The 26,593-nt window shown below is 41.4% G+C and overlaps 1 pseudogene; it reads left to right on the top strand.

The window, feature by feature from the left end:
- The window catches only part of LOC132886212 (zinc finger protein 658B-like), a 43,250-nt pseudogene extending 16,970 nt beyond the window's left edge, over nt 1-26,280 (top strand).
- The last annotated feature ends 313 nt before the right edge of the window (nt 26,281-26,593 follow it).

The raw sequence follows: 26,593 nt of genomic DNA, 5'->3' as shown, positions 1-26,593 counted from the left end.
TGTTGTCCCATTCTTGCCTGATATACAATTTCAGTTGCTTAACAGTTCGGGGTCTCCTTTGTCATATTTTGCTCTTCATAATGCACCAAATGTTTTAAATAAGAGACAGGTCTGGACTGCAGGCAGGCCAGTTTAGCACCTGGACTTTTTTACCTCGGAGCCATGCAGTTTTAATATGTGCAGAAAGCAGTTTGGCATTGTCTTGCTGAAAGAAGGAAGGCCTTCCCTGAAAAAGATTTTGTCTGGATGGCAGCATATTGCTCTGAAATGTGTTTATATCATTCAGCATTAATGATGCCTTCCCAGATGTATAAGCTACCCATGTCATGTGCACAAATGTACCCTCATACCCTCACAGATGCTGGCTTTTGAACTGCACACTGATAACAAGCCGGATGGTCCCTCTCTTCTTTAGCCTGGAGGACGTGGTGTCCATGATTTCTAAAAAGAATTTCTACTTTTGATTCATCAGACCTTGGGACAATTTTCCACTTCGCTTCAGTCCATCGTAAAAGAGCTTGGGCCCAGAGAAGGTGGCGGTGTTTCTGGATATTGTTTATATTCAAGATTCAAGATTTTTTATTTGTCATATACACAATAACAGACACAGTGGTTTATTAGTGGGTAATGAAATTCTTATTTTGCAACTGCCCGACCAAACTACGCTTACCATTAAATTAAAAAAAAAAAAAAATATATATATATATATATATATATATATATATATATAAAATATAAAGTGCATATGGAATGCAAAATATAAAGGTAGAGTGAAAAATGAAGATAACATTTAAAAAAAAAAAAGGAGAGGCAAACAATCAATGTGCAAACATAGAGGTAGATATACTGTGCAATGTCTTGTGCAAAATTGCTAATATAATTCGTGGTTCAAAGCCTGATGGAAGTATAGAGGTAGATAGTGATTCTAATCCATGATTCAAAAGCCTGATGGAAATATAGAGGTAGATGGTGATTATGATCCGTGGTTCAAAAGCCTGATGGCCTGGGGGTACAAACTGTTTGTCAGTCTAGTAGTCCTTGTTTTCACACTCCTGTAGCGTCTGCCAGATGGTAGGAGTGTGAATAGTCTGTGTTGGGGGTGTGTTTGGTCCCTGATGATGCTCTGTGCCCTTTTTGTGACCCGGGTGTTGTAAATGTCCTGTAGTGGGGGGAGGACAGCTCCACAGATGAACTGTGCCATTTTAATGACACACTGGAGAGCCTTTCTGTCCTGAGTTGTGCAGTTCCCGTACCACACAGTGATGGAATTTGTCAGGATGCTCTCCACTGTGCACCTGTAGAAGTTGCTGAGGAGTTTGGTGGACAGTCCAAATTTCCTCAGGAAGAAGAGTCTCTGTTGAGCCTTCTTGATGGTCTGCTGTGTGTTGTGTGTCCAGGTGAGATCCTCACTGATGTGAGTTCCGAGGAATTTAAATGTTTTCACCCTCTCCACCTGTGTCCCGTTGATGTGCAGCGAGGTGTGCTGGTCTGTCCTCCTCTTCCTCTGGTCAATAATCATCTCCTTGGTCTTCTCAGCATTCAAGGAGAGGTTATTTTCCTGGCACCAGGAGACCAGCTGAGCCACCTCCTCCCTGTAGGTGCTCTCATCTCCGCCGGTGATCAGCCCAATGACAGTGGTGTCGTCAGCAAACTTGATGATGGAAGTGTTGCTCTGGGTGGGGGTGCAGGAGTGGACTGAGCACACAGCCTTGGGGGGGGGGGTCCCTGTGCTCACTGTCTTGGTGCTGGATGTTCTGGTATCTGGTTTTAACTTGAATTTGTGGATGTAGTAATGAACTGTTTTCACAGACAATGGTTTTCTGAAGTGTTCCTGAGCCCATACAGTGATTTCCACTACAGACACGTGTCTGCTTTTAATGCAGTGTCTTCTGAGGGGCTGAAGATCACAGGCATCCAGTGTCAGTTTTCAGCCTTGTCTCTTGCATACAGAGATTTCTCCAGATTCTCTGAATCTTTTCATGATGATATGTACCATAGATGATGTGATCCCCAAATTCTTTGCAATTTTACCTTGAGGAATGTTATTCTTAAATTGTTGCACTGTTTGCCCACACAGTCTTTCACAGAGCAGTGAACCCTTCCCCATCTTTACTTCTGAGAGACTCCGCCTTTCCGGGATGCTCTTTTTATACCCAATCATGTTACTGACCTGTTGCCAATTAACCAAATTCGGTTTTTTTTTTTTTTTTTAGCATTACACAACTTTTTTAGTCTTTTGTTGCCCCGTCCCAACTTTTTTGAAATGTGTTACTGACATCAAATTCAAAATGAACAAATATTTTTCAAAAAACAAAATTTCTCAGTTTCAACATTTGATATGTTGTCTTTGTACTATTTTCAATGAAATATAGGGTTTCCATGATTTGCAAATCTTCACATTCTGTTTTTACTTGTTTTACACAGTGTCCCAACTTTTTTGGAATTGGGGTTGTATTATGCGCTCAAACTAACGAAATAAACAGCTGCATCCGATCACACATTCTGATTCTGAGACACAGAGCCACATCCTCAGGTTTCCCACTGATTTGCAGCTGTGATTTCAGTTCTGTTCTTGTTAAGCCCAGCGCACACCTTCCCGATTTCATCGGGGCTTCATGTGTTAGGCGATCGGTTACGAGTATACAGGCCTGATTTGATCGGTTCAAAATTCCCCGCACACATTTACAAAACATCGTACACGTTCTGCCTGAATAGATGGTCACGTGTTCAAGATATTACGTGATAATACAAAAAAATATATATAACCCTGATTCCAAAAAAGTTGAGACAAAGTACAAATTGTAAATAAAAACGGAATGCAATAATTTACAAATCTCAAAAACTGATATTGTATTCACAATAGAACATAGACAACATATCAAATGTCGAAAGTGAGACATTTTGAAATTTCATGCCAAATATTGGCTCATTTGAAATTTCATGACAGCAACACATCTCAAAGTTGGGACAGGGGCAATAAGAGGCTGGAAAAGTTAAAGGTACAAAAAAAGAACAGCTGGAGGACCAAATTGCAACTCATTAGGTCAATTGGCAATAGGTCATTAACATGACTGGGTATAAAAAGAGCATCTTGGAGTGGCAGCAGCTCTCAGAAGTAAAGATGGGAAGAGGATCACCAATCCCCCTAATTCTGCGCCGACAAATAGTGGAGCAATATCAGAAAGGAGTTTGACAGTGTAAAATTGCAAAGAGTTTGAACATATCATCATCTACAGTGCATAATATCATCAAAAGATTCAGAGAATCTGGAAGAATCTCTGTGCGTAAGGGTCAAGGCCGGAAAACCATACTGGGTGCCCGTGATCTTCGGGCCCTTAGACGGCACTGCATCACATACAGGCATGCTTCTGTATTGGAAATCACAAAATGGGCTCAGGAATATTTCCAGAGAACATTATCTGTGAACACAATTCACCGTGCCATCCGCCGTTGCCAGCTAAAACTCTATAGTTCAAAGAAGAAGCCGTATCTAAACATGATCCAGAAGCGCAGACGTCTTCTCTGGGCCAAGGCTCATTTAAAATGGACTGTGGCAAAGTGGAAAACTGTTCTGTGGTCAGACGAATCAAAATTTGAAGTTCTTTATGGAAATCAGGGACGCCGTGTCATTTGAACTAAAGAGAAGAAGGACGACCCAAGTTGTTATCAGTGCTCAGTTCAGAACATACCTGTCAACCCTCCCGTTTTTCCCGGGAAATCCCTTATTTTGACTTATTTCCCGCTGTCTTCCTGTTTTTTTTCCCAAAAATATCCCGTATTTTGACATTATATAAAAGTCCCGTATTTTCACAATATAAAAAAGTCGGTAGGTCCAGAATTCATGACGCGCCTCTGACAGGAGTTTACAGCAGGAAGTCGGGCCATGAATTCACATCCCCGCCCTCTCAGGCATCAGTAATTACAGAACTCCGTCCGGAGGCGAGGCTGAACAAGTGATTAGGTCCAGTGTTGCCAGATTGGGCGGTTTCCCGCCCAAGTTGGGCAGTTTCAAGTGCATTTTGGCGGGTTTTGAACATATTTTGGGCTGGAAAATGTCAGCAGTATCTGGCAACACTGATTAGGTCTGAGGTGAAGATGGCGATGCTAATAGCTAAGAAAAACATTAGCCTCTCTTTCTTTGATGATTTCAACAAGTGCGTGGCTGGAATGTTCCCAGACTCTTCCCTCGCAAAGAAATTTTCCATGGGGAAAACGAAAGCCTCCCAAATAATCAAAGGCAAGCTACACATGTTTACATTAAGTATGTCCTGGCTAAGACCTCATAAATAGCCTAGTGTAAACTAATTGGTGTATTAACTGTTTTATCCACTCATTGTCTATTTTATTTTCTATCTGAAACTTACCCATTTTAAATCACTCTTGGTTTAATATTTTATATTACTCTTTATTACTCTTTATTACTCTCCTATCTATCTATCTATCTATCTATCTATCTATCTATCTATCTATCTATCTATCTATCTAGTGTTCCGAGGCCATGATTATGGTAAAACCATAATAAATTGCAATGGAATTGAATTTATTGACTGGTTATATAATGACCTTTCTTATTTTAACGTAAGATACGTATTTTAGCCCTTAATTTGGGAAATAACTGGTACCACTGAAAGCAAATAAAAATAAATGTATAGTTTATTCACAAATGCACTCTATAAACCATAAGCATATTGAGTTTGGGTCTTGGCTATCACCAACATGCACCAGAGTACAGGAAATCACAAATACTAGATAGAATATAGAGAATTCTTGAGAAAAAGAAGTATTTGATCCCCTAGTAACCATCAAGAGTTCTTGTTAATACAGACAAGTTAGACTCTCCAAATTACCTTGTCACCTAAATTGAAGACACCTGATATCACTAATGACTTGTATAAAAGCCACCTGGCCACAGAATCAATCAGTTTGTCAGACTCCAAACTCTCCAACATGGGAAAGACTAAAGAGCTTTCTGTGGATTTAAGGGAGAAGATTGTAGACCTGCACAAGACCGGTATGGGCTACAAAACCATTAGCAAGAAGCTGGGCGTTAAGGTGACAACTGTTGGTGCAATTGTGCGCAAGTACAAGACTCACAACATGATCATCAATCGACCTAGGTCTGGGGCTCCAAACAAGATCTCACCTCGTGGGGTTTCCAGGATCATGAGAACGGTGAGAAATAGACCTAATACAACATGGGCAGAGTTAGTGGATGATCTTAAAGCAGCTGGGATCACAGTCACCAAGCAAACAGTTGGTAACACTTTACACCGCAATGGTCTAACATCTTGCAGTGCTCGCAAAGTACCCCTGCTTAAGAAAGCACATGTGCAGGCCCGCCTGAACTTTGCCAATGAACATCTGAATGACTTGGAGAGTGACTGGGAGAAGGTGTTATGGTCAGATGAGACCAAAATTGAGCTCTTTGGCATCAATTCAACCTGTCGTGTCTGGAGGGAGAGACATGCTGCTTATGACCCCAAGAACACCATCCCCACTGTCAAGCATGGAGGTGGTAACATTATGCTTTGGGGGTGTTTTTCTGCACAGGGCACAGGGCTACTTCACCGTATCAATGGGAGGATGGACGGAGCCATGTACCGTAAAATCCTAAGTGAAAACCTCCTTCCCTCTGCCAGGAAGCTTAAAATGGGTCGTGGATGGGTCTTCCAGCAGGATAATGACCCAAAGCATACAGCCAAGGCAACCAAGGAATGGGTGAAGAAGAAACATATCAAGGTCATGGAGTGGCCCAGCCAGTCTCTGGACCTGAATCCTATAGAAAATCTATGGAGAGAGCTGAAGCTCAGAGTTGCCAAGCGATAGCCACGGAATCTTGATGATTTAGAGGTCATTTGCAAAGAAGAGTGGACCAAAATTCCTCCTAATATGTGCAGAAACCTGGGGCCTCATGTACAAAGCTTGCATACGCACAAAAAAGCTACGTACGTCACTTTCTGCGCAAACATTCGTATGTACAAAGATTGACTTGGCGTGGAAAAGTGCGGTACTCTACGCAAACCTCATGGCTGGCGTATGCACATTTCTGGTGCATCTTGGTACTTGTCATCCAAAAATGCATCGGAACATCAGGATGCGTGAATTGAAATGTATGTCAGTCATACGACATTGTCGAGACACATAATGCGAGACTGTTGGGTAAATGCCAACAGATCCATCAACCATCCCTTCCATATTGTAATTACGGGAAATGAGAAACCCCAGCAATATCATTTCGATATTATTCCCATTGACTATTGGTTAATTAATTAAATTAAAGAATGCACATGCAGGACCATGTATTGCAGCTAGCTTAATAGATCTTCCTCGCGCATTTGCCACGAGGTGTCAGACTGAAATATTATTATTAGTTGATGTTGCGTGGGGTAGCCTTATCACATAATTACCAAGATCAATATATGAAACGATTTCCAAGTGCGTACAAATCAGACACAACCGCGGTGTGTGGCGTGTTACACAATGTGGCGCAGCGGCACGGCGTGCCAATAATGGAGCGAGACCTACCGGAGGACCCAGACCCTGGGCCTCACAACGAGGTGCCACAGCGACATGGCATACAAACCCGGCAGTGCTTAATAGCCACAATGTGAAAAGGTAAGGACACACGGGACACCATTCATTTTTTAAGATATTCTTTTAATGTGTTATTCAGTTCCTTCAATTCCTCGCGGATTCCCTCGAGGTTGTCGTTAATCGCCTCTATCCCCTTTAAAATTTCCCCCTGCGACTCAAGGACCGCGCGCGTCAGCACCCGGCCTGTGGACCCGGCGACAGGGGCAGGCAGTGGAGAAGGGGGGCAGGTGACAGTGACGCTGGATCCGCTCAGCTGGGGGTCCTCTTCCTGTTCGGGTGGGATGGACTGGGGGCCTCCTGTTGTTCCCTGGCACCCTGCTAGAATACATTTGTCATTAAAATCCTATTGTGGAAAATATGTGCACATGTTTTATTTCTGGTTACATGTGGCTAGGAATATTGGGCCTACTAAGAGAGGAAGACATTTCCTCAAATACAGGGTGTCCCTGAAAAAATGTACACATTAGAGCACTAAAGGTGTTTTTTTGTTTTCAAAACCCATGTAACTCAAATAGACACTCATTGTGGCGCAGGCACTGCGGACGATGCGAATCATACCGTTATCTTGGTATAGGCTACATTCACATTCAGTGGCATACAATCAGTGACCGTTGCATGTCTCATAGCATACACTTTGAACATCACTTTAATTGGAGGTGACAGAACAATTAAGTGATGTATGTGAATTCTATTATACTGTGCTAAAGGCAGGGATTAACGCGAATAAATGTTAATGTTAATAATAAATGTTAAATGTTAATTTGATTAACGCGAGATTTCTAACATTTAATTAACATTAACGCATTAGTAAAAGTTGCCATGTCTTTTACCTAACGCGGGCCTTACTGCAGGTCTATTTATACTAATTAACATATTCAGTGTGGAATAATTGAGGGAGGAGACGGGGCGGGGAACGGGGCTCGTGCATGTGCGCCGAATTCCATGTTGATTGGGATGTACAACAGGAGAGTGCGTGGAAACCTTCGTACGCACTGATTGATACATCCGGATTTTTTTGGTCGTACGCAAATTTCCCGATTTTGACGTGCGCACATATTTAGTGGGAAATCCACACAGGTCTTTGTACATGAGGCCCCTGGTCATCAACTACAAAAAACGTCTGACCTCTGTGCTTGCTAATAAGGGGTTTGCCACAAAGTACTAAGTCCTTTTGGCAAGAGGGTTCAAATACTTATTTTCCTCAATAAAATGCAAATAAATTAATACAAATTCTTTAAAGTCGATTTCTTGATTTTCTTTGTGATATTCTGTCTCAGCATGTTAGACTACACCTACCATTAATATTACAGACTGATTGAGTCTTTATTAGTGGCCAAACCAACAAAATCAGCAAGGGATCAAATACTTGTTTTCCCCACTGTGTGTGTGTGTGTGTATATATATATATATATATATATATATATATATATATATTATTAAATTTTGAATATTAGAATCAAAAAGGGATAATAATCCCAACTAGACAAATCAATAATAAGAATTGATTTAATATTTGTTCAGTAGTTCTTAAAATTCAACTTGTTCTGGGATTCCAGAGAAACGATTTCTGTACCACTGACAATGCTATAATACTTTACCAGGCATTTTCAAAGCTGACACGGTTACAGCCATAGCCTCGTTCCTTTTTTCCCATTTGCTGTAATCAGGTGAACTAATGTCATAAGGACAGGTGGACACTTCCCATTCTGCAGTCCACGTGTGATTGTCGCAAGTCGCCATTTTGCCTTATTTACACAATGTGATCAATTCTGGCACTCGAATTGGCTGTTTAAAATTATCGTAACCGATGAGATCGTAGTAACAACGCACACACTACCGATTGTGTTGCATACAAGGAGATTGCGTCGGAAAATATCAAGACCAGTTTGATCTGAACCGAGAACCGATGAAATCGGCTACGAGCTGCCCCTGCACACATTTATGATTCGCAAGCGATTTAATCGGCCTGACAAAATCGTAAGCGAATCGGGAAGGTGTGTGGTGGGCTTTAGCTGCAGTTTATTCTCGTTATTATGGTTTATACGTTTAATAGTTCTGCACACACTGCGGCACTGACACTGTCAACTTTCTCTGGCATTTGTCTGTTCACAGTACGAATCAAAAATCACTGTGGAGTAAAGTAGATTGTCTAGGTCAGGGGTGTCAAACCTGATCCATAAAGGGCCTTGTGGCTGCAGGTTTTCATTCCAGCCATGCAGCAGCACACCTGACTTGGCTCATTCAATCAACTGAACTGTCTTCACACAGTCAAATACTTGCAGCCACACCCACCCTTGATTAAAGGGTGGGTGTGTCAGTTGATTGAATAAGCCAAATCAGGGTGCTGCTGCATGGCTGGAATGAAAACCTGCAGCCACACGGCCCTTTATGGATCAGGTTTGACACCCCTGGTCTAGGTGTTAGATCACTAGACTAGCCAGAGAGAGCAAATGTATGGAATCAATTTTGTGCCAAAATGTTCATACAGTACTTTTGAAATATCAAACAAAAACGATAAATCAAAATTCAAAAAAAAAAATTTTTTTTAAGTCTATTTTTTTTTTTAGACTGGCAAACAAATTATTCGTGTAATCGTGCAAAATATCAGTCTATTACTCTTCAGAAACCTTTTATTTTTGTTCCGCGTCTTTCTCAGTTTTGTTTGACGTAATTTATTTTGGTTGCGATTCCAGCTTTCTCGTTTGCGCTCCCTGACTTTTTGCTTACAGTTTTGGCACAAACTAAACGTGTGGGTGGGCTGTCCAGGAATGCATTCCCATTGGCTAACTTGTGTTTGACTGACAGCTACGCTCAGCGATTCCCCCGGAAGCTGTTGCGGCCATTTTCTACTCATTTTCCTTTCTGGCGGACTGTTTGACGAGTGACCGATCCATTGACGGTAAACAAGGATCGAGTGGACTTCAGTGGCAACTATGATATTTAATTAATTCAACAAAGTGTAAGTACGGGACAAATGTGTTGTATGTGTTGCAGTAGTACACATTATGCAGGCGTGTTTAACGTTAGCAAGACAGCTATTATATTGGGTAGTGGAGCGAAGTCTAACATTTGACTTGCCGTGAAACACCTGCATAATGTGCACTACTGCAACACATACAACACATTTGTCCCGCACTTACACTTTGTTGAATTAATTCAATATCATAGTCGCCACTGAAGTCCACTCGATCCTTGTTTACCGTCAATGGATCGGTCACTCGTCAAACAGTCCGCCAAAATCCGAGTAGGGAATGGCTGAGCGTAGCTGTCAGTCAAACACAAGTTAGCCAATGGGAATGCATTCCTGGACAGCCCGCCCACACGGGAAGTTTGTGCCAAAACTGCAAGCAAAAAGTCAGGGAGCGCAAACGAGAAAGCTGGAATCGCAACCAAAATAAATTACGTCAAACAAAACTGAGAAAGACGCGGAACAAAAATAAAAGGTTTCTGAAGAGTAATAGACTGATATTTTGCATGATTACACGAGTAATTTGTTTGCCAGTCTAAAAAAATTGACTTTTAATTTTTTTTTTTTTGTATTTTGATTTGTCGTTTTTGTTTGATATTTCAAAAGTATTGTATGAACATTTTGGCACAAAATTGATTCCATACAAATGGAGGTAAGATTGAGAGAAACAGAGAACCAACTGATGGAGAATCGCGCAATTCTGTCATTTTAAACACATTTAAAGTGGCATTCCACCATTGGATGTATTTTTTTTGGCATAAAATACAATATATTTTATGACAACATGACTAGACAGAGAAATCTTTTAGCTTCAAAATGATATATCAAACACAATTTTTTGACAACGACAAGTATATTCATTTTGCGACCAAAGTCACCTACCCTTATAATTTCCGCGTGGTAGTGAAACATGATGTCATCGGCAGGTTCCCCTTCTTGTGTATCACGTGACGTGTGACGTGGCACATATTATCAGCAATGGCGGATAGAACGCGATAAAAATAATACCAATAAATCTAGCTAACTGAAAGATTAACTCAATTTTTTGCAAATTTTTTGGCCCCCATATACGAGGAGAAATGACTCTCTCACTTTGGGGGTTTCCTGGTCTAAAAATAGACCGACACGTGGTACACAAGAAGGGGAACCTGCCGATGACATCACGTTTCACTACCGCGCGGAAATTAAAAGGGTAGGTGACTTTGGTCGCAAAATTAATATACTTGTCGTTGTCAAAAAATTATGTTTGATATATCATTTTGAAGCGAAAAGATTTCTCTGTCTAGTCATGTTGTCATAAAATATATTGTATATTATGCCAAAAAAATACATCCAATGGTGGAATGCCACTTTAAGTTTCCTGAACAGAATCTAGAGCAATGTGAGGAGATCTTTAACGACTTTACATCATCCAGTCCAGTAGGTGGCGCTGAAACACCTCACTATCAGGAGGAGGAGAAGAAGAGCTGAAGCGTTTCCTCTCAGGAGTGAAAAATAATAATCGCGTTTGGAGAGAATAAATCGGTTTATCTTTAAATCCTGAGGTAAGTTAAAGTGAAACTGGTTCTCTGAGCTGCTCGGTGTTGGTTAACAGTTTACTGACTGGATCATAAATGGAGCTCTACTTCACACTGAATTGGGTTTTGTGAAGATTATTACTGTTTTTAACCTTTTTAAAAAAATAAATCAGTAAAGATTTTGACTGCTATCAATTTCATTTCAATAACTTGCTTCAGTGTTGTCTTTTCAGTTGCTAAGGATTAAGCTAAGTTAGTTTACCTCAGATAACATTGAGTATTATTACTACGACGGTGTATTAGGGTAAAAATAAAATACTGAGCTGGGGGGAGGGGGGGAATATTCCGAGAAAGAAACAAAGACTATCCGTAATTAAGAAGAAAAGGTGCAAATACACCAGTTATTATGTCAAAATACCACTGGAAAATTAGTAAATTTCAAAATATTGAAAAAGAGTCAAAGTGTTGAATGCTTATTTCCACCACTGTGTGTGTATATGTATGTGTGTCTTGTTCTTCTTTTGGCTGCTCCCGATTAGGGGTCGCCACAGCGGATCTTTCGTCTCCATTGCTTCCTGTGTTCCGCATCCTTCTCTACCACACCTGCCACTTTCATGTCCTCTCTCACCACATCCATGCATCTCCTCTTTGGCCTTCCTCGTTTTCGTGTGCCTGGCAGCTCCATCCTCAACATTCTCCTTCCCACATGCTCTGCATCTCTTCTCAGGATGTGCCCGTACCATCTCCAGTGTTTTCCCCAGAAAAAAATTAAAGCCCTAAATTCTACCATGGTAATACACAGACAATCGAGTGCCAATTCAATTGAAAGCGAGTGCCGAAGGCACGAAGCAAAACTAGGAGGGTCTGGCGGAATGTCCCCCCGGAAAATTTTTTGAAAATCGATGCTCTCTGGTGCATTTTCAGGGTCTCTGAGAGGTTTTAGATACATGATTATAGGATAGATTTTACCAGTGTTTGAATGATTTCTTACCTAAATAGTATTAATATATGCACATTTTAAATTTCATCTTAAAGTTCAACATGCAAGTTAAACTGTTTTGTTATAGATTACTCTATGCTTTATGCATAGAGTGCAAGACATTCCTGCAAAAATGAGATTTTAAATAAAACATGAAAAAGCTAGAGATTGCAAAATATTTTACACACACCCATATATATTTTATAAGAACACTAATATAACAGGGGGTCCATTTGAATGCAAGGTGTTAATGATTTTCAGTAATTATTTAACAAAACTAAATAAGTATTATTCAGTAATCTGACCATAACCTGCCTCCATCACTAGATATGATCATGTTTGCATCAAGACATCCTGGCTAGCAAGTTATACTCTCACGATTAATGACAATGAGTGCCATCAAGAATAACATTCTTACGTTATGGTTAAAGTATTAATTTAACGTACTGGTGACTTACCTGTGCCATCTGAAGTGCTCTGTAGCCAGGGGTTATCCTTAATCCAAGCAGCTTCAAATCCTGATTTCCTTTTTTTTGGATCTCTGGGTGCTTCTTGGAGTAAATTTCTCTTAGTGCTGTGGCACTGAGAGAATGTTGGTGTAGACACTGTAGTGCCAGTTGTCATCATCATGGCAGTGGACAGAGTAGTTGTGCTTTTTGACGATGTTCTCGTGACAATTGTCCGGTTTGTTGATGTTTAGTCAACCAATCTTCGATCGAAGCCATAATGATAATAGACTAGGTCAAACTTTTGTGATTAAAATCAGTCGGCTTTGTCCGTCTGGTGGGGGACAACATCGGCAGCCAATGAGATTGCTTATAATGAATCAGAAAATTCCGGGATGTCTGACGTTTTCTTTCGATATTTTTATTGGGTGGTTTGAACACGTGATCTTGAAATGGCCAACAGATTACAGTTTGTTTACATCATACCACGCGGACATATTACTTTGACAGAATCAACACAAACATTGGAAAAAAAGACCTTGTTTAACACAAATATCAATCAATATGTAAATTGATCTGTTATTTGCTCTCCTGTGTATCTAGTTACTTGTGGGTAGGAAATGTAATGTTTCGGTATAAATCTAAGCGTATCGGATTTTAACTAAAGCGACTAAGCGTATCGGCAGGCAGAGCAAGTGTATCGGGCCCGATACGCTAAAACGCTTTGGGGAAAACCATGCATCTCAGTCTCATCTCTCTAAGCTCTCCACATGTGCTGTCCCTCTGATGTGCTCGTTCCTTATCCTGTCCAACCTAGTCACTCCCATTGCAAACCTTAACATCCTCAACTCCGCCACCTCCAACTTTGCCTCCTGTGTCTTCATTAAGGGTACTGTCTCCAATCCATACATCACAGCTGGTCTCACTACTGTCTTGTACAGCTTACCTTTCACTTTTGCTGGGACTTTCCTATCACAAATGACTCCCAAAATCCTTCTCCAACTGCTCCACCCTGCCTGTATGCTCTTTCTCACCTCACTATCGCAGCCCCCATTTTCCTGCACAGTTGACCCCTTTTTAATACACTCTCTTTGTTTGTCAGCACATTTCCATTTCCATCTTTCATCACTCTTACCGGCTGTACATCCCTCGCTTCCCTGTTTCTCTGCCTAGCTAGTCTGTACAGGTCTTTCTCTCCTCCTTCGGTCTCCAGTCTTTTGTACAACTCCTGGTATGCATCTGCTTTCACCTTCACTACCGCTCTTTTTGCCTTCTGTCTCGTCTCTCTGTATAACCGACTGCTTTCCTCGTCTCTCTGATTATCCCAGTTCTTCTTTGCTAGCCTCTTCTCTTTAATAATTTCCTGCACTTCTTTGTTCCACCGCCATGTCTCCTTGTCTTCCTTCCTGATGACCACCCTAGTACCTTCCTTGCTGCCTCTCTTACTAGTATAGCAGTAGTATCCCAATCTTCTGGCAGACTTCCATTACCACTCAATGCTTGTCCCTAAACTCCTTCTGATGTTCAATCTCTCTTAGTTTTCACCACTTAATCTTCATTTCAATCCGCATGTTGGATTTGGCACAGTTTCACGCCAGATGTCCTTCCTGACGCAACCCTCTCCATTTATCTGGGCTAGGGACTGACACCAAGAGTACGCTTGTACACCCCCAGTGGCTGGAGTGTGTGTGTGTGTGTAATATATATGAAATTGTGTTAACCTTAGAACATGACATTTGTTGTGGCAGCCCATCCAATTTTTAGGTGAGCTAAAGTATTGGAACAGACAGTCTTAAAGTAAATGCCAGTGACTGATTGGTTGCCTATCCCTTGCTTGCAATAACTGCATCAAGCCAGGAACACAGTGACATCACCAAAACTTGCATTCTTCTTTTATGATTGGGCTTGTACTACAGTTTCCTTCAGTTGTTTGTGTTTTGGGGGGTTTCTGCCTTCAGTCTCTTCTTCAGAAGGTGCAGTGCTCCTCGATCAAGTTAACATCTGGTGATTGACGGCCAGCCAGTCTTAAACTTTTCACTTTTTTCCCCGATGTTCTTTTTTTGTGTTGGCAACAGAGGCATTTCTCGCAATTGAAAAGACCATGGGCAAAGTCAAGTTTTCCTGGGGCTTGTAGGAGATTGGCATAGATAGGATGATGAGGTTATATCTGACTTTACAAAAAATATCACACACATTCATGGTTTATGACATCTTTATTACTGATTTTTTTTTTTGTTTATTTATGTCATTCACTTCAGTTTCTGTCTCATTAAATATCACGAGTACAATTTATCATCAGTTTAATAAAAACATCATTTCTTACCCACATATCTTCCCTTTAGGACCACAAAGACAAAATCTAAACTGCATTATTATATTACAACACTGAAAATCCCAGATGACATCCCATCTCACAAGCTTCTGATCATATGTCTTCTAAGTTTCTCTCACACATGCACACACACAAATACCATTTTCTCCAATGCATCCAGGCTCAGGTGACTGCAGCAGCTCATCTGTAGCACCTGTACAACACACATTTATGTTGGCATTTAATATTGGGTGGCAAAACAGAAAAAAAAACCCACAAACTATTTTACGTGCCCAATATGCCAAAGGCTGGCTATGGGATGGTTGGCTGGCTGGTCCTGCCTAGGCTACATGTAGCATTAAAACGTATGATTAAATTATGTCAGGGCAACTATTGGTGTCTACAGGAACACAAATTATTGTTGACCTGTTAAATAAACGTAGTCGGGACAGATAGACCACCACTGTAGATATTCATTAAACCACTCAAACTTTTGAGCTAGCCTGGCACACTAATCGTACAGACCCTATGCTGTAAATTCAACACAACCAGGCTACACGGAGCGGTTTTTGTGCATCAACAAAGGTAACTTTGTTGATGCATTCTATATACACACCCATGGTTGATGACTTACCATCTGTTTTCATCTTGAAAAATCTAACAATAGTGGATTGCTTTTTTGAAGTTGTCTAAATGTTATTGTTCTGTTAGTAGTTACCAAACTTTTGTATGTGCACTGTGCAGCGTTCAATTATGTTCTCCCCCTCCATCGTCAGATGCTGCAAGTTCAGTTCCGATCTGTCTGTCAGTTGTTTTCTATTAATCTCATTTATTTTTTGTTTTGTTTGTTGTTGAGGGCAAAAATACCTGGGGCTATAGTCCGGAGTGATGGGATCTAACGATGCCACTGGTTGGCAGTGTGTTTTGGGGCATTGTCTTGCTGTATGATGTTCTTCACAATTGGATTGGATTCATTTCTCTGTAAATTGGCAGAAAGATTGTTTCTGTAGACTTCTGAATTCATTCTGCTGTTACGCTCATGCGTTCCATCAATAAAGATTAAAGCTTGATTGGCCGGTGACCGGAAGCACCCGGTATTCAGCTCCGTTGACCGGACAGTCTGTCTCATTTTACACTCATGCGCCACACAATGCTTTGCATTGTGCACACACTTTTCGTCAGCATCGAAGTTTTTCACTGTGAGTGAAGAAGACAATAAGTTTGCAATTTACAATACCTGCAAGGCTAAAGTAAGCTGTGGAGGAACAACCTCAAAAACATTTGAAACAACAAACCTAATTAGAAAAACTCACCCTGCTGAACATGCAAATTTCAATTTCAGACACTCTTACCAAAGGCACATATAACATACCCAGAGCAGCCTGGGGAGCAGTTAGGGGTTAGGTGCTTTGCTCGAGGGCACTTCACCCATTCCTGCTGGTCCAGGGAATCAAATCGGTGACCTTTTAGTCCCAAAACTGCTTCTTAGCATTTTATTCTTTTATATAGCATGATCAAGGAAGAAAGGTTACATTTCCTAGAACTCTAGGCTTAACCGTGGTGTTTGTGGAATGTTAAGCTATGTGGATACTTAAATTTAATCCTAGAGAATGTTCAAGGTTTTTCTCATAAAGGTATGCCTTTTATAATCACACAGAATCTATGAGGGTTTATTTTTTTTTCCTTGTGCTAACCCCATTTCCGGAGAAGTTGGGATAGTTTCCAAAATGCAATAAAAATAAAAAATCGGTGATTTGTTAATTCATGTGAACCTTTGTTTAACTGACAGAAGTACAAAGAAAATATTTTCAGTAGTTTTACGTACCAACTTATTTACAAAATACAATTGAAGTTAGAATTTGTTGCCTGCAGTACACTCAAAAAAAAATATTTGACAGAGGCCAAACAAACCCCCCCCCCCAAAAAAATTTCCTTTATACTGACAGATAATATCCATAGAAGAGATGCTTGATTATTCATTTGTTCATATTTGTACCTGCATATGTCCAGATTGTTTGTTTGTTTTTCTTTTAAATTAAAATGTTCCTGCCTGCTGATGTCGTGCTCTCTCTCTCTGAGGTTCAAATATCATGCTCGGAGTACAAATTATGCAAGAGAAACAGAGATTGTGACATCACTTACCCACCACATGGCTTACTGAGGCTGAGATCTAGTGAATATGCAGGTGTGCAACAAAAAAATTAGAGCATCATCTAAAAGTTCCTTTCTTTTGTAATTTAATTCAAGAAGGTAAACTTTCATATATTCTATATTCATTACAAGTGAAATATTTCAAGCCTTTTTTTGTTTTAATTTTGATTATTATCCCTGGTGAAAAACCTCACAGGATCTTAAAGGATTCATTGAGGATTGTCAAAGATCCTTAAAGCATATATGCAGAGCCATGGCCTCACTTTTTGTTTAATGCCTTGAGACCTCAAGAATGGCACAGGAATAGATTTAAGTGTTAACAATAAATCTAATCTAGTCATTTTTTACTATTAAAATGATTTCATATAGGTAGCAGTCTGAGTGAATGACCTTGACGTCCGTGATGTCACAACAGGAAGTCTATCGGTCTCATCGTCATTTCCACTATACAAAAACTGCAACTCCAATCCTCCATTTTGAGCTAATTTATCACCATGCCATGTAGATGTGTTGCTGGCCGGTGAAGCAACACGACAGAAGGTGGATTTACGTTGCATTCATGGCCCAAGAATGTTCTAACTGCAAAGATTTGGATGCATTTTGCGAGAAGTTCATGGGCACGTTGGGCGCCTACGAAGTGGTCTCTCCTCTGCTCTGCACATTTTGCTGAGGACTCGTATGAGACCTCTGATCTGTTGAGGAGTGTTGGCTACAAGTCTGTATTGAAAGAGGGTGCAGTACCAACAATTAAAGAAAAAGGAAACTACAATAAAAGGAAAGTAGTTTATTTATTTTTATTTATTTTTAAAAAAGGAAAGTAAGTTCAGTTGCACCAGTTCTCCCAGAGTGTGAGCCGAGGGTTGTTGGTAAAACCAGGACAGGATGTGATATATTAACACTTGGGCAGTGACCTCCCCACAGGTGTTACTAAAACTGGTGATGTCCCGTCCCAGGTTTTAGTAATTGCCTGAGCTGAGCAGTAATGGCAGAGTACTCAGTCTGGAGAAAATGGAGAATGAGTGGACCAGCCGTCTGATTTCTCCGCTGGATATGCTCGCCTTGGCAGCAACATCTTGCCCTTGCATGGAAGAAGTGAACGAGTGGAGAACTGAACGAACAACTGAAAGTCAGATTGTTTCAAAACAGTCGGCCTTCAGGAAGTGAGAACACAGATGGGTAAGACGCGACTCTCATTTGGATACAAAATCAACACCACTCGTTGTTTACCTGCATTTAGATTAATACATGTAACTTGTATGGTGTGTTTAAGTTATCGGTATACGATTATTTAATTTGCTTCAGGAAGTGAATCTTAGTTCATCTGATTATTTAATGAGCCTTTTACATTTTATCAGTGAAAATGCATGCGTGTACATGTATGCTGCATAAGTTATAACACCCATCCTGTTTTAATGAGAGTTAACCCACAATCAGTGAAGTCAAATCAGTCTTAGTTGAGCAAGTCGGTAACAGTATTTCTTACTTTCACCATAAATTATTTATATGACTTTGGTCTATAGCTGTCAAAGGCCTCGGCCTTAAAACCGGTTACCGCTGTGACGTCACGCACTCAGGGCTGGCTGGCTCAGCGGGGCAGCTCGAATGCCAACTTTGTGGTCGATTTTAACTCTCAAAAAAAGTTTTTTTTTTTAGAGTTAATTTTTTTTACATTTTTTATTCCCATTTATGCAGCATAGAAGAGTCAAGGATGGAGATACTATCCACTCAGAAATGTATTTAAAAATAAAGGTTCTGCATATCTCCTTTTAAAGATAAGGATTTTTATTGGATCCTTAAAAGATCTTAGAAAGATTTTCAAAGATCTTCATATGCAAAATCATTTGTAAAGATCCTCAAGGATTTGACAAACATCCTCATAATGATCCCCGCAAATATCTTTGCAAGGATCCTTTAAGATCCTCAAGGATTCAACAAGAATCTTTCAAAGATATTAGAAGGATCCTTCTAAGGATCTTGTTAAGAGCTTTGCTAGGATCCTTGAGGATCTTTTTCAAGATCCTCACAAGATCTTTGCAAAGTTTCACCAAGATCCTCACAGATTTAACAAGGATCCTTCAAAGATCTTAAAATGATCTTTTTCAGGCTCTTATAAAGATCTTAACTGGAATCCTCAAGGATTTAATCAGGATCTTGTAAGGATCCTTGTCAATGTCTTTACAAGATCTTTGTGAGGATCCTTTAAGATCCTCGAGGATCTAATGTGGATCTTCCAATTTTTTTAAATGATCCTAATTCAACGGAATTGGCAAGGATGGAAATGGATTGAAACTTGCATAACTATGATTCATAAGAATTGGATAAGGATATACCAAGGAATCCTGAATAACCAACATCTTAAAAGGATCTTTGAAAGAATCTTTCATGATTTTCAAGTTTTCAAAGATCTTGAAAGGATATTAAGGATTTTATTAAGTTCTTTTTAGGATATTTTCAAGACCTTCACAAGATCTTTGCAAGCATCTCAAGATCAAGAAAGCAGTGGAAATCAAGTCTATGGTATATGGATCTTACCAAAATACAGTGGAACCTGTCTGAAGTGAACATATGGACGCAGTAATGCTTTCCATAACTGGAGCTGTTTGCTTTTGGGGACATGTTCTCATGAGTGATGGCCTCAAAGTGCAAAGTTGGCCTCTCACAGGAAATAGCAAATAAGATGTGTTGTGTAATCTCTGGCAAAGTGGTAATGTCTATAAGTGGTTGTTGATTCAAAAAATATTCTTCCAAAATCTTAGACAAGTTGTTGGCATGACATAAGGAGGGCAATCAATCAAAAATGCAATGATCTTAGGAAAAAGAAAACAGATTGATGAGGATATTATGTTGTCATCTGTTTGCTTTTTCCTGAATGTTCAACATAACTTTGTTCAGCTGTGTATTTGTGACCCTGTACATAAAAGGGGGCTTTAATTAATTTCTGATAAACTTGTTTAAATACACATTTAAAATGTTTTAAAACAGTGTTAAAATTTTGTTGAAGTTTGCAATACACACTTCAACCTTTAAGCAAATTGGAGATTTGAAAATTTTTGAAACAGTTTTATAACAGGCGGCACGGTGGTGTAGTGGTTAGCGCTGTCGCCTCACAGCAAGAAGGTCCTGGGTTCGAGCCCTGGGGCCGGCGAGGGCCTTTCTGTGTGGAGTTTGCATGTTCTCCCCGTGTCCGCGTGGGTTTCCTCCGGGTGCTCCGGTTTCCCCCACAGTCCAAAGACATGCAGGTTAGGTTAACTGGTGACTCTAAATTGACCGTAGGTGTGAATGTGAGTGTGAATGGTTGTCTGTGTCTATGTGTCAGCCCTGTGATGACCTGGTGACTTGTCCAGGGTGTACCCTGCCTTTCGCCCATAGTCAGCTGGGATAGGCTCCAGCTTGCCTGCGACCCTGTAGAAGGATAAAGCGGCTAGAGATAATGAGATGAGATGAGTTTTATAACAAAATTAGCCCCAGGAAAACATCTTTTCACCTTTTTAAATGGGTCACATTCAACAAGTCATTTCTTTAATCCTCTAATAATTTTGATGAACATCGAGTTGTCATTTTGTAAGTGCATCTTTGAAAAGTTCTATCAAGTTAACCATTTTATATTTGCATGACGTTGCAGTGAATTTCTATATTTGTTGATGGCTTCAGCTGAGCTGAAGTCTTAAATGAAAGCCATCAACAAAAATAGAAATTCACTGCAACTTCACTGAATGACTTCACCTATATCCAGGTGTTATATAGGAGAAAATTTTGAATATAAAACATTTGGAAATATTTTTATAATGTTTAACCTTAAGAGTGAGGTTTTAATTTTGATGATTTATTTATTGGTCAATCAGTTGACGACTTCTACTGAAAATGTCAGTGTATCACATCAATAAAGAATTGTTTTGTTTGGAATTGAATGTGGTTTTTGTTTTTTAAGATTCTTGTAGATCTTGTCAAGAATATTAAAAATCCTTGAAGATCTTGGCAAGAATTCTAAAGATCCTTGAATTGATGAAGCATGGTTATGTATGTGTAACGGATATGGGTAATGAAGCATTACATTACTGGTTGAGACTACACTGCTTGATGAAAGAAGGAGGGCATGTACTATTACATCCCCCGTCAGGATCATAAGATCATACGGACCATAGGCTGCGTATAGAGTCCCACTTGTCTAGCAACAACATACGGGAGGTGTGGCGGGGCATACAAGACATCACGAACTTCAGAGACTGTGATGCGTCAACAGGAGACTGGAGTGCGCCACTGGCAGAGGAGCTAAATTGCTTCTTTGCTCGCTTTGAAACATCTCAGCAGCACTCATCTGCTCCAGCCCTGCCCCCACCACCACACAGTTCGTACATCACCCCATTCACTGTACAGGAGCACGATGTCAGACGGGTGCTCCTGGCAGTGAACCCCAAGAAAGCTGCCGGCCCAGATGGAGTACTTGGTAAGGTGCTCAGAGCGTGTGCCCACCAGCTCGTCCCTACCTTCACCAGGATTTTTAACCTCTCCCTGGCTCAGGCAGTCATCCCGCCCTGCCTAAAATCAGCTACAATAATCCTGGTGCCGAAGAAGTCTCCCGTCACCAGCCTGAATGATTACCGTCCTGTGGCCCTCACTCCGGTAATCATGAAGTGCTTCGAGAGACTAGTTCTTCAGCACATCAAGGATCACCTCCCCCCAGACTTCGACCCCTACCAGTTCGCATATCGCGCAAACAGATCCACAGAGGACACCATCACTGTAGCTCTACACTCTGTATGTCTGTGAAGATTCTCAGTTATCCAGGTCATGGTAAACTGTGGGTGGTAAAAGAGAGCAACTGGACTTGCTTGTAGATTCTTGAAGATGTTTCACCTCTCATCCGAAAGGCTTCTTCAGTTCTGTCTGACTGGTAGGGAGCATCAGGTATTTATCCTCTCATGGATGAAAAGCTCATCTAAGGTGTCATTGAGTCATCCTGTTGGTGTGGGTCACTGGGGGCTGGTTGTGAATGGCCTCGAGAGTCGTTAGGATGATCAATGGATTGCCCGTTAGGGTGAACAGTGGAATGCTGATTCTCTCTGTCCTGTGAGTCACTGAAAACAGCTGGGTTTTGGTGTGCATTCAGTTGTCTGGGAAGTGTGCCAAGGACTGCATTGTAGGTGGCTGATAAATGATGTCTTAGACCCCCACCTCTGTTCAGTGATGGCCGTTCCAGGTTGACAAAAATGGCTTCTTTAACTCCTCGCTCATACCAACAATCCTCTCTGGCTAAAATGCGTACGTTGCAATCCTGAAATGAGCGTCCTTTGTTGTTAAGATGAAGGTAGACAGCAGAGTCCTGGCCTGAGGAACTGGCTCTCCTGTGTTGAGCCATGCACCTGTGAAGCGGTTGTTTTGTTTCCCCAATATATGGGTTCGTGCATTCCTCACTGCACTGAATGGCATACACTACGTTGTCCTGTTTGTGTCTGGGTATTCTGTCCTTAGGGTGGACCAGTTTCTGCTTCAGAATGTTACTGGGTCTGAAATGTACCGGAATGTTGTGTTTGTAGAAGATCCTCCTGAGTTTCTCAGATAGACCAGAAATGTAGGGAATGACAGTGTTCTTGCGTTTGTTCCTGTTATCCTCCTTGTCCGTTCTGTTCCTTTTTCTGCTCTTGAGGAAAGACCAGTTGGGATACCTGCAGTTCTGAAGTGCTTTCTTGATGTGATTCTGCTCCTTCTCTTTTCCCTCTATCGTTGTAGGGATATTCTGAGCCCTGTGTTACAAGGTCCTAATGACCCCCAATTTGTGTTCCAGTGGGTGGTGAGAGTCAAAGAGTAGGTACTGGTCTGTATGTGTGGGTTTCCGGTAGACCTCGATGCTCAGGCTTCTGTCTTGTCTAATGTGTATGTCACAATCCAAGAAGGCTAGATTATTCCCACTGACGTTCTCCAGAGTGAAGTTGATGTTAATATCCACTGCATTGATGTGCTTAGAGAAGGCTTCCACCTCATGGGTTTTGATTTTAACCCAGGTGTCATCCACATATCTGAACCAGTGGCTGGGAGCAACTCCTGAAAAAGTGGTCAAAGCTTTATGTTCCACTTCCTCCATATAAAGATTGGCCACAATATGGGATACCGGTGAGCCCATGGCGCATCCATGCTTCTGTCTGTAGAAACTTTCATTAAACTAGAAATAAGTGGTAGGCAGAGGTCAAGCAAGGTGCAAATCTGGTCCGTGGTGAGGTTCGTTCTATCCAATAAGGTGCTGTCTCGAAGGAGTCGTTTTCTAACAGATTCAACTGCTTCTGTGGTGGGAATGCAGGTGAACAGAGAATTGCTCCTTCAAGTTAAAGAAGCCATTTTTGTCAACCTGGAACGGCCATCACTGAACAGGGGTGGGGGTCTAAGACATCATTTATCAGCCACCTACAATGCAGTCCTTGGCACACTTCCCAGACAACTGAATGCACACCAAAACCCAGCTGTTTTCAGTGACTCACAGGAGGACAGAGAGAATCAGCATTCCATTGATCACCCTAACGGGCAATCCATTGATCATCCTAACGACTCTCGAGGCCGTTCACAACCAGCCCCCAGTGACCCACACCAACAGGATGACTCAATGATACCTTAGATGAGCTTTTCATCCATGAAAGGATAAATACCTGATGCTCCCTACCAGTCAGGCAGAACTGAAGAAGCCTTTCAGATGAGAGGTGACACGTCTTCAAGAATCTTCAAGCAAGTCCAGTTGTTCTCTTTTACCACCCACATTCTACACTCTGTACTGAACCACCTGGCGCAGCAGCAGAGCTACGTCCGCATACTCTTTGTGGATTACAGTTCTGCTTTCAACACAATAATCCCGGACATCCTTATCAGTAAACTGGACACTCTTGGCCTCCCCCCCTCACATGCGCCTGGATAAAGGACTTTCTTACCAACCGGCCCCAGACTGTGAGACTTGGCCCCCACTTCTCCTCCACCCGCACGTTGAGCACCGGCTCTCCACAGGGCTGTGTGCTGAGCCCCCTCCTGTACTGCCTCTACACCCACGACTGTAGTCCAACCCACAACAACAACCTTATCGTCAAGTTTGCTGACGACACCACAGTGGTCGGACTCATCTCAAAGGGAGACGAGGCAGCCTACAGAGAGGAGGTCCTGAAGTTGGCAGCCTGGTGTTCAGAAAATAACCTTGCTCTGAACACCAAGAAAACCAAAGAGCTCATTGTTTACGTCAGGAAGCACAGCACCGACCTAGCCCCCCTCTACATCAACAACGACTCCAGTATGTGGAGAGGGTCCACACCTTCCGGTTTCTTGGCATCCTCATCTCCGCCGACATCTCCTGGTCAGTAAACATTACTGCAGCCATTAAGGAGGCTCAGCAGCGGCTACACTTCCTGAGAGAGTCCTCAGGAAGTACAACCTAAACTCCAACCTGCTGCTGACCTTCTATTGCTCATCCATCGAGAGCCTGCTGATGTACTGTATTACAGTGTGGTATGGCAGCTGCACTGCTGTTGACAGGGAGAGGCTCCAGAGGGTAGTAAAGGGAGCACAGAAGATCATTGGCTGCCCTCTCCCCTCCCTGATGGACATTTACACCTCCCGCTGCCTTAGCAGAGCTAAGAACATTATCAAGGACAGCTCCCACCCTGGCTTTGATCTGTTCGACCTGTTGCCCTCAGGGAGGCGCTACAGGTGCATCATGACACAGACAAATCGATTCAAAAACAGCTTCTTTCCAAAAGCCATAACCTCCCTGAACTCGGATATGCTCTGACTTTATAGTCTATTTATTTTACTATGTGACTCTCTCTGTGCAGTACTTTTATAACGTGCAATACCTCACTTCATAATGTGAAACGCAACACATACACCTCAAGTCTGTGCACCTTACCTTACCTTGCAATACTTTATAATGTGTAATATTTTATTTTATAATGTGACTCTCTCGTGCAATAATTTATAATCTGCAATACTTTATAATGTGCAATGAGCAATACCTCACTCCATAATGTGTAACACAGCACTTACACCTCAGGACTGTGCACCTTACCCCCTCCCCCCCTTTTTTCCCCCCTTCCTCCCTCTCTCTACTCGCTGTTTGCACTGTTATTGGAGATGCTTTAATCTCATTGTACATGTGTATAGTGACAAGGCATTCTATTGTATAATCTTTTATGAAAAGAAGAAAGACATTACTGGTCAAAATAACCTTCATTAAGCAGAGAGCAGAATGTGCAAGTGAAGATAAATCTCAAGAACTCAACTAACCAGAAGAAATAGCAATCAGAACAGCCTGTACCAGTTTCAAGCATGCCAAACATATATTTCTATCAGTCTCTCTACCAGATAGTGGGGGAAAAATTAAAGTTACTCATTTTATTGTTAAAAAAAGCCATAAAATGGAATTGACTTATCCTGTTCCCCTTCCTTGTGGGCCATTGGGACAATGCTTTTTTATATTTTTGTTATTGACTTCTGTTTTTATCTCCCCAGAAACAATGAACATGATGCCCAAAACAGACTTCAGTAGCTATCAAAATACTTCCAGGACACCTGATACTTTCACCAGTTCTTCAGAAATTAAGAAAGAGCTTCACTCTTGCTCAGTTTGTGGGAAGAGTTTTATTTCCCAGAAGAAACTCCAAATCCACCAGCGTATTCACACAGGAGAGAAGCCGTATCACTGCTCACAGTGTGGAACTAATTTCGGTCAGAAAGGTAATCTCCAACGACACCAGCGCATTCACACGGGAGAGAAGCCGTATCGCTGCTCTGATTGTGGAAAGAGTTTCAGTGAATCAAGTAATCTCCGAAAACACGAGCGCATTCACACAGGAGAGAAGCCGTATTATTGTTTCCAGTGTGGAAAAAGCTTTGCTCATGCACATACTCTCCAAACTCACCAGCGCATTCACACAGGAGAGAAGCCGTATTACTGTTTACAGTGTGGAAAGAGCTTTGCTCATGCACAAACTCTCCAAACTCACCAGCGCATTCACACAGGAGAGAGGCCATATCAGTGCTCAGAGTGTGGAAAGAGTTTCAATAAAATAAGTTATCTCCAATCACACCAGCGTATTCACACAGGCGAGAAGCCTTATTACTGCTCAGATTGTGGGAAGAGTTTCAGTCAGCCAAGTTCTCTTCAATCACACCAGCGCATTCACACCGGAGAGAAGCCATATTATTGCTCAGATTGTGGGGATTGTTTCAGTCAAAGAAGTTCTCTCCGAAAACACCAACGCAGTCACACAAAATAGAAGCCGTATCAGTGCTCACAGCCTGGAATCTGTTTCTCCGACCTCAGCGATTTCAATCCACACCAATGAATTGACACATGAGAAACCATTTATCTGCTGACAGTGAGGGAGGTTTTACTCTCCAGGGTCATCTTAAAACACACCAACGCATCCATACAGGAGAGAAGCCCTATCCCTGCACACAAAATGGAATAATTTGAATTAGAAAAATTCAAAAACATCAAGAAATTCGCACAAGAGAAACCATACCAATGCTGAGGAGTGGAAGGAGAACACATTCATAGTGACTACTGAGGGCCTTTTTTTTTCTCTCCTTGGTATTTGTAGTGCATTTTTCCATCGAAACGTACGACTTGTGAACATTGTGACTTGTGCTAAGCCT

Source organism: Neoarius graeffei, chromosome 1 (assembly GCF_027579695.1).
Source record: "Neoarius graeffei isolate fNeoGra1 chromosome 1, fNeoGra1.pri, whole genome shotgun sequence".
Lineage (NCBI taxonomy): Eukaryota > Metazoa > Chordata > Actinopteri > Siluriformes > Ariidae > Neoarius > Neoarius graeffei.
The sequence above is the reverse complement of the archived record's forward strand: the minus strand, read 5'-3'. Positions and strand labels throughout refer to the sequence as shown.